The 12,515-nt window shown below is 36.1% G+C and overlaps 2 protein-coding genes across 4 annotated transcripts in view; one reads left to right on the forward strand and one right to left on the reverse strand.

The window, feature by feature from the left end:
- Positions 1–12,515, reverse strand: part of LOC118186365 (uncharacterized) — a 205,373-nt gene that overhangs the window by 140,218 nt on the left and 52,640 nt on the right. The gene's annotated exons all lie outside the window — the stretch shown is intronic.
- Positions 1–12,515, forward strand: part of LOC118185644 (uncharacterized) — a 390,931-nt gene that overhangs the window by 122,317 nt on the left and 256,099 nt on the right. The window lies entirely within an intron of this gene.

Consider the following 12,515-nt stretch of genomic DNA (forward strand, 5'->3'; position numbering starts at 1 on the left):
TTATTGAAACTTTGTTGCATTCTGTTCATTTCACATTGCAAAAAATATTTCCTTCGCAATTGTATATGTTATTTTCATGTTAATGTCCATGTCTTTCACACTTTATTCTGTTTACCTTCTTCTCTGATAATCACTATTTTTATACAAAGGTACAAAAGATTTTACGCATTAAAAAATGGGTAATATTCATAAAGTACATATTCATGGGAAATATTCAGTTTATACATATGTACCTCTGTTTCTGTGTTCCAAATCTATAGTAGTCTAACTTCAAAAATAAATGTTACTTTTTCAGACTGACTACAAATATCCTGAATTTACTGTGTATTATATTAGCTCCCAGCGTTTTTGCTGTTTGCGGAAACTGACTTGTCTCATGCTTTCGGAGATTGCATCTACAAAGAATCTATATTAAATGAACATGAAACAATGAATTAATAATCACAAAACCTTTAAGATGAAGGCTTTTAAGTTAAGAATACATTTATTTAAAACCTCTGAATTTAATATTAATACACATTTACGGAGTTAGCGCACTGGAAGAAATATTGACCTTCCTCTCTATGAAAAAAAAAAGGACTACGTTTTTATATTAACTTCACCATACTACAATGCCGTAATAAGTGTAATCTGCAACAAAAATGCAACGCACGTCATTAACGGTAATAATATTTTCAGTACTGCTATCAAAATGTAAACAACAGTATGGACGTGTACATTTGAGCCCAAGCAAAGTTAAGGCGTTCCTAAGCGTAGAGGAAATGATGTCATCGGAAGCCGTATCCAATCACGAGGATGAATTTTTCCCTATGCGCGTGGCGCGGTACAGAACGCTTATATGCATCCCGGAGAAAGCATGGATGTAAAAATTGTCTTTCCTTTCATAGGAGGTAACGGTGGCCGCCTATTAGGCGCCTCCACACTTTTAGCCTTAGTAGTGGGCAGTGTCGTTATAGGCAAATGCACGCCATTGGAAAAAAAACCTTTTATACCTTTAACACTGTTCTTTACTGTTGTTTCACTGTGCGAGAAAATTTCATAAATTTTTTGTATTTGTACCTATTGTTTACCTCAAATAAAAAATACGTACCACATACTAACAAGCATAAAGAATGTCACACATTTCAACGTTGAACTGTGGGGGAGTGGGCGGTAATTTTGGCTCAATACAGACAACGTAAAGAAAAGGCGCCTATAACTATTTTGCACGAGGGCGCCGAAGATATTTGGGGCGTACCTGCCTCTAAGACTAAACTTCTAAGTATATTTTTGTATATTAAACATTTCAGATCTTGCCCTTCTTAGGCCACATAAACTAATCCCGATCCTACAAATGAACCTGGCGAATTCTCACACAAGCGTAAAGTAATACCAGCACAGAAGAATGGTGAAAATAATCCTTTGTTATTTTAAACCAAGAACAGAAAGGTATGTACTTCGTGCTTTACAATAACACCGACAACTTGCGGTGGAACTTAAATGTTATTATATGGAATCAGTTCAAGTCTAAATAGAATAATGCTGGATTAGCACGTTAAGTTACAGCTAACTTAGGTTTACTCAACAAACCTAACAGGCGTGACAATTGTTCGGAATGGCCAAAGAGCGTATTAGCGTAACAGCAAGATCAGCAACGAAACGTGCTCTGGCTAGCGAAACCGCGCTCTGATTCAACTCAGAGATTCACCCTTTTAAATACTCACTTCACTTAACTTTAAGTTTACGTCCTGGCAAGGAAATGCGAGGGGAAGTTGAGGAGTTCAGGAAAGATAACAAAATTTTGAATAAAATGTTAGTTAACTAAAGGAAACCCTACACCTTCCCTCGCCAGAATTTAACTATCGCATAACAAGGCTTTAAGAGCCTGGGTAGGATATTTATATTCTGAATGTAAATGTGAGTCAACCTTTACAAACTACAATCTGCATCTTGACTAAATTAAAATTTTACAGACGATAAACGTGGCACAACCATACAATTCTTCATTAAATTTTCTTGTCTTGTCTCCCTCCAGGTATCTGAAAGGAAAATAATTTAGAACTTATTTCACAGAATTTACATTTCCACCACTTTTAACATTTTAACCAGTTCAGACTTTTTTAAATGGAGTTGCATTTATTCATTTCATTCTTTCTATCCACATTAAGACTCATCACTTGCTCTCCAGCATGGTGTACTGCATGTGCGAGCGTGCTTCATGTAGAATGAGTACAACACTACCAATTATCCCACGTCTACTTGTTAGAACTAGACCACCCACAGCTGAGAAAAACACCCTACAATCAGTTCTTGGCCTGAAGTGTTAACGCTACTGAACATTAATTTAGTGTTGGCTGGAGAGCCTAACATTTACTTTACATTCATTCTAAATTAAATTTACTTATTTTAGTACAATTCACAACTAACGTACGCTACTCTTTCATTCATAGCACATTTTTTCAAGCATGCAAAATACTTATACCTTTTATACCTTTAACACCTTTTTGTTAGTTTTGTTACCTTTACAAAAGAATAGAAAAGCTTCTTCCAACAAGTATTTAACAATTCAAACATTTTTACATAAATATTCTCTTACTTTACTTAGATGAAAACAAACTCAATTTAATTATATAAAACAATTTTCTAAAGTTTTTGAGTATCGAAATTGTTTCTTGAAAACACGAACAATTCCTGAAACAGTCTCTACGACTAAAGTTAACATTTCGTTCTAAATCAGCCAAGGTTATTTGCTAAAGTTTCTTGCTTCATACAACATATAAAGCTACCTGCTTAATACAAAATTTTAAGCTACTTGCTTAATACAAAAGAATAGAAAAAGATTCTTGTTTCATTAAATAAGATTGTCCTCTACCGAGGCAAAAGAGAAATAAATATTTTCAACCAACTTAGAACTAGCTTTAAAATAAACTTAAATAGAATAATTTTGACTTATCTTTTGTTTGGCGAATTCCAACAACCTTTCCTTTAGAAATTCTTCCCAAGACTTGATTTTGTTGATCTATTGGACTCTTAATTCTCTGCCGTGGCTGGCCATTCCCATTGCTCTCCGTCACCGGCTGATTGCGTTTCACACCTGTTCTCCTTTCACATGCCATCTTCTTTTGGCGCTTAACCACATATAGAGGCAATGGACGCTTGCGAGCTGTGGCCGAAGAAATTTCTTAGTCTGGCCGGGAAACTCTTGGCTGATCAGTCGTTGGAACTCCTTGGTTTCTCAGTTTCTTACTCTTGAAATGTTTCTCTTCTATTCGGCGTTTCCGTTGTGGACTTGCATTGGCGTCTTGCCCTTGCCCTCCTTCTATGGTGACCAGATTCGGGATCTCTGATGTCTTAATTGCCTTTGTCTCCCCGTTCGCCGGTTGTTAAATTTTATACAGGGTCTTCCTTTCTTGCGCTGGTTCCAGTTTTCGTTTGTTAAATACGTCTTAGCTCATCATGTCGACGTTTCTTTCCTGCCGGCTCCACCACTCTGGATTCTTTCCTTTTTGTTCCTGGCAAAACCCTTTTCGAAGTTGAAGGCCCTTCATCTGTGTTTTATGCTTCCTGCAAAACATCTTTTAAAACAGGCATATCTTTACGATCATAGTATTTCTTGACTTTATCCACATTGGCAAGTACGAAACCGAACCAGAAATAAGTTCCATTATGTACGGGCCCTCGAAATCTAGGGCAAAATTTGGACACTTTTTCTAGTGGGGTGCAAGACAACGGATGTTTCAGTTTAAGAACTTTATTTTCTGGTTTTATATCAAAATTTTGTCTTTTTTGTCATAATATATTTTTTTTATCTGGCTGAGTTTCTTATTAGTCGTTAATTGTCTTCTGAATATCATTTAGTTTAAATTATGCCTCCTTTTTCCGGACAAAGAACAGTTTGTCTAAGGGGGTAATTATTTTTCTCCCCAAAAATAATTCACAAGGCGTTTTTCCCGTGGGATCGTGCTTTACCGTTCTCAGGGCATAAGCCAACTCATTTACGCAATCATCCCAGCGTTGGTGGTACGTTCTTACATAGCTATGTATGATTTTAACAATGTTCCTATTTAATCGCTCGTCAATATTTGGCTGCGGTCTGTAAGGGACCATCTGTAGGTGGCGAATGCCAAGCCCTGCACGAGCTCTTCGAAAATTTGGCTAATAAATTGGAGTCTGTTATCTGATATTACCCTAATTGGTGCACCATATTTTAGGATATATTTATTTAGAAATGAATCGGATACAATTTTCGCTGAGTCTCTTTTAAGGGGGATTATTTCTACCCACTTCGAGAAAGTATAGACAATAACAATTAAATATCTTTTTTTTTTTTTTTTTTTTTTTTTTTTCTTTCAATTTTTGGAAATGGGCCCAATAAATCTATCCCAATTATTTAATTTGGAAAAGTAGCTTTTATACTGTTTAGATACCCGGCCGGGCTGTAATTTACCTCGTTAACTAACTGGCATGTATGTCAGGACCTGACATAATCCGTTACCACTCTTTGAAGTTGCGGGAAAAAAAACCGCCTCGTGCACTCTTTGTACCATTTTTCGAATGTCTAAGTGACCGACAGTAGGTGCATCATGTAATTCCTGTTGTATATTGAGTCGCAACCCGGCTGGAATGATTGGCTTTACTTCACTATTTTCGTTTGTTGTTGTAGTAAAAATAAAAGCAAGATCAGCAAGGAAACCTGCGCTTGCTAGCGAATACACACTGTGAATAAATTTCAAGATGCACCCGTTTAAATACTTACATCACTTAATTTTAAATTTACATCTTGGGAAGGAAATGCGAGGGGAAGTTGAGGAGTTCAGGAAAGATAAAAATTTTAATAAAAGGTTAGTTAACAAAGAGAAACCCTACAAATATTGTAAAAAGCGTTCTTTTTTCTAAAATTTCGGATATTGAAAAGAAGTTTAATGTTATTTTGGGTTTGTAAAACACTTTTGCGCAATTTAAACCGAACCACAAAAAATTTAAGTAAAATTCTTTTATACTGTACACAGTGTTTTAAAAAAATTGACTCACATATATGTAACCGTACGGGAAATGTCGGTATTCGAAAATGCTACACTCCGTTCACTGTGTTTATTCGCTAGGTTTCGATATCAGCATAAAGCATGTAGCAAAAAAATAGAAACAATGTATGACTCTATGAAACAAAGTAACTTAATATAATAAAACTATGTGCCTTTGGTTAAAAGCATATCTGATTCATTGAATTTAATCTCTGTTTCAAACTGCAAAGATCTTGCAAAATAATAAATACTGCAAGTGCAATTTAATATTCTGCCTGAGGGCGAACTTGTTGAAAGCGCTTCTGCCACACAGAATCTAAATACTTCAAAATTCCAGTCCTCCATGATTTCCTCGCAACTCAGTAGTTTTACGCGTACAGCAAATAACGATGTAGACAGCAAATAACTCCCACTCTCTGTAAAGGGGGATTACGAGGGTGGGAGAGGAAGAAGGCTGCTGCTGCCCGAAGGGAATCTATGTTTACTGGAGCGTGAGATAGCTGATGGGAAATCGAGTCGGCTGCTTGCACAAATAAATAGCAACTGAGATAGTATACTTTCTCGTATTAGAAGTAGACCACTTTGTCGCCGTAATATTATTTCAGAAAGTCGAACAGAGTATGCAATTAAGTTAATCTCCGCAGAATTTTGGAGGTGAATAGCTCTCAAGCGTGTTGCTAATATTTGCGCAGATTAATTGGTTGTTACGTTCGAGTAAAAAATTAAAATTTAATTTCCGTCTTCTACCGAACTTATGAATGTGTGCTTGTGTGGTTTCTTTGTTCCCATATTTGCTAATTAGAGTTTTAAAATTTGAAGAGACTTCCCACAAGCGAGTTGCGATAATTGGACTACAGAAGTTCAAAAAAAAGTCCAAAAATCCTTGAAATTTGAAATATTATTTGGACAGATTAGCATACGCCAAAAATGTAAGAAAACAGAAATGGAATAAGAGTGTTAACTGCTTTTTTTATAATAATAAAAAAAGAATTCAGAAAGACACAGAAGAAAATTAGCATATTTAATCATAATTCCCTGTAATTTTTCTTGACAAGCAATGCATGAAACTGTATTTCTAGATAAAACATTTTTTTCATTTAAAAATGGGAAATTTTTAGCGACATACCTTTTGAGTGATTTCGTTCCCAAAACTAAAGAAAAAAAGAGTTACTTTCTTTCTTTATTAATTCGAACTTCAATACGCAATGGATTGGCTGTCTAGTTAATAATACCAAAAAAAAAGTGTTTTTTTTTGGGAGGGGGCAAGAAAAGACGAACTGTGTCATAAAAATCCGGATATCGTTCCTTATTAAATAAATCACATGAGTATATTATGAGTATATCTATAGCTCTATCTTAATACTTTGCACATTTGTCGAGAATGAAACATAATTATTTTTGAAACATTACATAAACAGAATTATAACGCTTCAGAAAACTAGTAGATCTTAGCTTTATCGAAACAAATGGGGGGGGGGGGAATTACTTCGCATAAAGCATAGGAAATGTTTTCTGTAATTTAAGTTAGACATTAAGTTATATAACATTGTTAAGAAAAACCACGCAAAGGCTCTAAAATACGCATTTTTTTAAAACAAAGCTTAAATTTTTCATTATCCCTCCTCATATAGCTAATGAGTAGCTTCGTTACTTCACCACTGGATGAGTCACATATATCAGTTTACGTATATTACAACTCTTAATCAATGAAACGTAAAACAACATGAAACTACAATGTAATTTCCTTAATTATTGCACGTACAATACGTGAATAGTTTATTTGTCCTTAAACGTTTAGTATTAAAATGCATTGTGGCGTGTGTACGGTTTCGCAATGGATAGAATGCGCACAGAAGCGATGATAGCTTGATAAATTTTATTTTCCCAAACGAAACACTTTAAAGTTCTGGAACTTTCCACAAAAGCGCTCGTACAGTTGTTATCAGTATCACATAGCGCAATCAGTAGTTACACTTCAATCTACTAAGAACGTTAAACACGACACAATGCAAAGCACATCTAAAAGGAGAAGCTCTCAAGGAGATCTCAATACTCCAAAGGTAGCTCTGAACTGATGACGTTGATACATTGATACTTGGTCGGTATATTGGTCTGCAGCAGGTGATAGTTTTCCTTACTTTTGCTAGTTATTGAGAGAGTCCCATTAGGGCCTGACCTGTGATACGACCATAAAGAAAATTCTCCATAAGAGATAAGCACCTGACGAGGAGAGAACAGATTGAAGCCCTTTTCTTCTAAATTGAAGATCGGGAGGGCTGGAAACTGGTCGGTGTCGATGCTGGTAGTCTTTCAGAATTCAAGCATTTGCAAAGACACAATACGAAACTGAATAGCAAAAGTACTAAGGAATTCTTCTTTCTCATTGATCAGCCTGATTGTTCATTATAGTATTTAGTAAATGAGCAGCATTGGGCATAAAAAATCTATCTTCCTAGGAAATATTGTACTCCAGGATTTCTGTGAAATTTGCTGGGTTATTTCTTAAAGTTCCTTATAAAATCTTCCATTAATCTGCTCAGTGAAGTCTTTGATTATATGGATTGTGATTGATTCTATTATTGAAGTGATTGATTCTGTTTTTAGATCCGAATGCAGGCTTCTGTTCCTCATTTAAGTATGGGGCACCTGTGATAATTCAAAGAGCCTTATTTTAAAACACCTGAAGTTTCGCTAGCAGTAGTCAAGGCGGCAGGTCCAGATGTAAATTCTTCTCTTCAAAAATTGATAGAAAGTTGACCATTTTTAAGCAGTGGGAGAAAAGTATTAACATTATTCCGTACGCTTTTCCACACACTTTGACCACGTGAATGGACCAGATGAATGGCTTATTAAAGGTAACCCCCAGATAACTGCCGCTGTCCAATCTGAGAACTAGGGTACTAAACAGCCTTAAAGTCTTTCGTGATAGCTGTCGTTTTGCGGTATATCATAACCAGCAGAATTTTTGATTTGTCAGGTTGAATGCTGATTTTCCATTTGCTAGACGATTGTTCAATGGCGGGGTACCTTTTCCTGTATTTTGACAAGGGTCTCATTTAACTGAGAAATGATGCTCTCTCTGTGCTTATATATCTTGCCGGGCCGCCAAGAAATCTCTAATATCTTCCATTTCTCGAAATTACTGGAAGGGATATAATTAGATATAAGGGCCGGAAACGGTTATAGTTACATATAGGGATATTCAGTTACACTATAAATTAGTTATACAGGGACTAGACCAAAATGTCCCCGAACGATAGCCTGGTTTGGAGATTGCTTGAAAAATTTGCCAGCAAAGGTTAATCGCCAAAACCATTGCCATCTTGGCCATATCTCTCTAGTTTAGCGAGATAGCCATTTACCTCAATGTTCAATAGACTTGCCCCTGTAATCTTATTTTTCTGGCAAAGCTTCGTCTCTTTAAACGTTTCATGTTACATTATAGAAAAATACAATTTCACGTATAATTTTACAAAATTAATTACATATATACGAAATTTGTAACAATATTATGAAAGCATTTCCATATTCTGAATATGAATTGGGAAAAACGAGATGAAAATTATTCATAATGACATCAAACGTCGCAACTTATGGAAAACATAAAACTCACAGAAGCTCACAGTATTCCACTCATTTAGTTTCAAAAGTCCTCTTCTCGAACAATGTAACTATCAGAGGTTCACTACTGACGTATTTTCTAATAGAATGACAAAAAAATCATTTGTGATATACACTGACTACCAATAAGTATTTGGACACCTAATGCAAATGACGATATCTGCGGTCCTAAGGTACGTCACGGACTCCGTCGGTATACATCGTGTAGAAAACAACATCGGCTTTAGTCGCATGCAAGATGCCTCGCAGTTCGGAGCTCTCTGATTTCGAGAAAGGTATAATTATCGGGTATCACAAATGTGGCCGACCCTTAAGGGACATATCTAACGATCTGAAGTACCCAAAATCGACAGTGGCCTATGTGATTAAGAAGTGGAAGGTGAGCGGTGATTGTCGGAATGTGCCCCGAGTCGGCAGACCAAAGAAACTGGGAGATAGAGACCGACGAGTGCTGTCCGGAGAAATTCGGAAGAACCGCACCCAACCGATGGCCCTCATCCGCGAGGAGTTTCAACAGGCATCCGGAAGTATTGTTTCAATGAATACTATCCGTAAGGAAGCACATCTGCTTGGTTTTCATGGTCGTGTTGCTGCCCATAAGCCTTTGATCACAAAGTCCAACCGCGCTGCTCGGTTAATGTGGTGCAAAGCACATCGAAATTGGACCGCAGTTCAGTGGAAACGGATTCTGAGGAGTGACGAATCAAGGTTCACCCTTTACCGTTCGGATGGCAGTGTCTGGGTCTGGGTCTGGCGTCTACCTGAAGAACGTCTCCTGCCAGAATGCATTGTGCCAACAGTCAAGTTCGGCGGAGGTGGAATTATGGTCTGGGGGTGTTTCTCCTAGTATGGGCTGGGACTCTTGGTCCCCATTCATGGTAAGCTCAACTCCGATGCCTACTGCACTATTTTGGATGACAATGTGCTTCCTACGTTGTGGCAGTTTTACGGGTTGGATCTCTGTTACTTTCAGAACGACAATGTCAGTTGTCATGTTTCGACGTTAACCAAGTCTTGGTATGGTGCCAATGGAGTTCATCGAATGGACTGGCCTGCCCAGAGTCCAGACCTGAACCCTATCGAGAATCTCTGGGACGAATTGCATCCCCAAATTCAGGGGTGCACTACCCGTGCAAAATCGGTGAAGGAACTTCTATGTCTTCTCCAAGCCGAGTGGAAGAAAATACCACTAGCTGTCATACAAAGACTTGTGGAAAGTATGCCCTGGAGGGTCCACGCTGTAATTACCTCTCGTGGAGGCTCTACCAACTATTGATTTTGAATAAAGTTAGTTTTTCTTTTCTATCACAGGTGTCCAAATACTTATTGGTAGTCAGGGTAGTACACGTAATGTGCTTCTTAAAGCAAAATTTTATAATATTTGATTAATATGCTTCCGGTTCTGGAAGTTATGCCACTTTAACCCTTTCCGAGCCATAATAAAAAAGGTCCAATCAATTGATGCATCTGCAGGTTTAAAACCTCCAGTGAGTTTCACATGCCCCGAAAGCACACAATATCTGAGAAAATATTTCTGAAAGTGAAAATATGATTATTTATAGGATATTACGAGATATTTTGATTTCCTGTTCATTATGATACTCCTTTTTTAAGCTAGAATACTATTAAACGTCATTCTGGACAATTTTCATCTTTCATGGACCATTGATATAGTAATTTAAAATTAAGTTGGAGGAAGAATAAATCCGTTGCCTCTGCACAACACTCTTGATCAATAAAGCCAAAATTGATTATTAGCGGATGAAGATTTTGCTAATTTATTGGAGGATATATTAGGTTATTTGGACCTGGCAAAACAAAAGAGGGATGTCTGCCTAAGTAAAGCGATGACTTCGTGGAGGACTTTAAAGTGAGATTGCATAATATTTACATTAATCATGTGGAAACACATCAAAACACCCATTCGTCCAGTCTGCTGACTGAGATTTGAACCCTGATCGAACTACTAGTAATCAGCGAATTAACCTGACGGCTCCTGTTTGGCTTAAAAAAAAAGAGGAGAATAGTATTTATATTTTATGAAATTATTAAATTTTTTTATATATTGTAGTATGTATTTTTATATTTTATGAAAGCATAAATATTTTCGATGTTCAAACTTCGAAATAATACATATAATTATAGAAAAAATGGATTACATTTGGAAAATTTTCTAAAATCGATAAACAAAGTTAGAGATCTGGAATAAACTTATTTTTGAAGATTATTTTCCAATGTTTCTTATGGCACAAAGAATGAAATTTTATGAAGATTTGTTCGGTCGTTTAGAAAACCGCTACAACATTAAATGAAAAAGCTTCAAATCGAATGTCATGGACAGGTGGTAGTGGAGAGGGAGGAGATTTCAGATGCGTGCATATGACACACCATTAGAGAAAAGAAAAAGACAAATTTTGAAGCTATGAGATTTTTCATCTATGCTTTACGATACGCTCAGATTCACACTAATAGAAACTGTTCCCTTTATTTTATTGTAGATGCATTAATATTTTCCAATTGCAACAGTGAAGAAAAGGTTGTTTTAATAAAACTGGAAGATGACTGCTTATTCTTGCCCGCTTGATATGCTCATTCAGTCTCCCACAACTCCAAAATTCCTTAATTGTTTTGTCTCCAGCCGTTTTAAGCCGGATTTAAGTTAAGTAGGATTTCACTGCTTTTATTTTGTTAACCAATGAGTCTGTTACATAATGAATTCAAGAAATTTTATTTTTAAGCATATAATCCTTTAAACAAATTTATCAAAATATTCTTTGTTTTATTAAAAGAGAGAGAAAAGATTAAAGGATTAAATGTTGCAAGCAAGTAGGAAAAATGCTACAAAAAATGCATTTTGATTTAAGCCTAATGTTCCGAATTTAAATTATTTTATTCATATAGGAATATTAACTTAATTCGTGTCGAATGTTTTTGTTGAGAAATAACGAATATTAGAAATACGAGAAACAGTATCTTCGTGTACTTGAAATAGTATTTATGGTTTAGTTTGTTGATTCACGTACATTCATGTATATGAAAGCTTTGCTTGAATGTATTTTTTAAGTGATGTTTAGTTAAAACCGGTCCTATTATTTAAAATGTATTATCAATCATAATATAATACGAAGCAGGGTTTAAACCAGGGGTTTATTTATGAAGAGAGGGGCCCATCTCATCTGAGCTTTTGGCAATGCAGGGCCTTTCACGATTGCGAATTGCGTGCCCCCATAAATCTGCCTCTGGTTTGTTAAATAAAAAACAATAGCATTGACAGTTCAGCTATTGTTTTTATTTAAAACATTTTTCAGTTTATTTTCTTCTTGAATTAACCCGATGTGGTCATTTTTTGCTACAACATTCAGGCTGCATTGATCTATTGTTACTTAACGGAAAATCCCAATTCCTAAATAAATAAAATCAAAGTTCATTTGTTCCCTAACAGGTTCATAAGGCAATCTACTGACAAGAGACTCTCGAAAGTCATGCAAACATTTTGCACTTCTTAAGTAAGTAATTGTAGTCTTAAAGTGCTAATCTTTTGCTTCTGTAAGCGATGGCACAGATGTCAACCCTGAGGCTGTGTTTGTGTCTACCACCCGGTAACTTATCAATCTAATCAACGAATCATTTATTCCTTTTTAACAACAATTATTAAATTTGTATTATAAGTTTGTTGATTTTAATCTTCAAAACTCCCCCAGCAAGTGCTGCATATCATTTGGCTTTGATCGAAAGGGTAAAAATACTTACATATTTGGAAGGTTTTCTATTCCCCCACTCCTCAAGCCATTATATACGCAAGGCATATACGGACGTCTTCCAGCCTGCATGAAATGTTCCTTTCCCTAAAATCAGGCAAGTTTTGATGAATGTTCTTTAGCCAGTTTTACGGAA

The sequence above is a fragment of the Stegodyphus dumicola genome, chromosome X1 (genome assembly GCF_044657685.1).
Source record: "Stegodyphus dumicola isolate Sdum_Otavi_A_Nest chromosome X1, ASM4465768v1".
Taxonomy (NCBI): Eukaryota; Metazoa; Arthropoda; class Arachnida; order Araneae; family Eresidae; genus Stegodyphus; species Stegodyphus dumicola.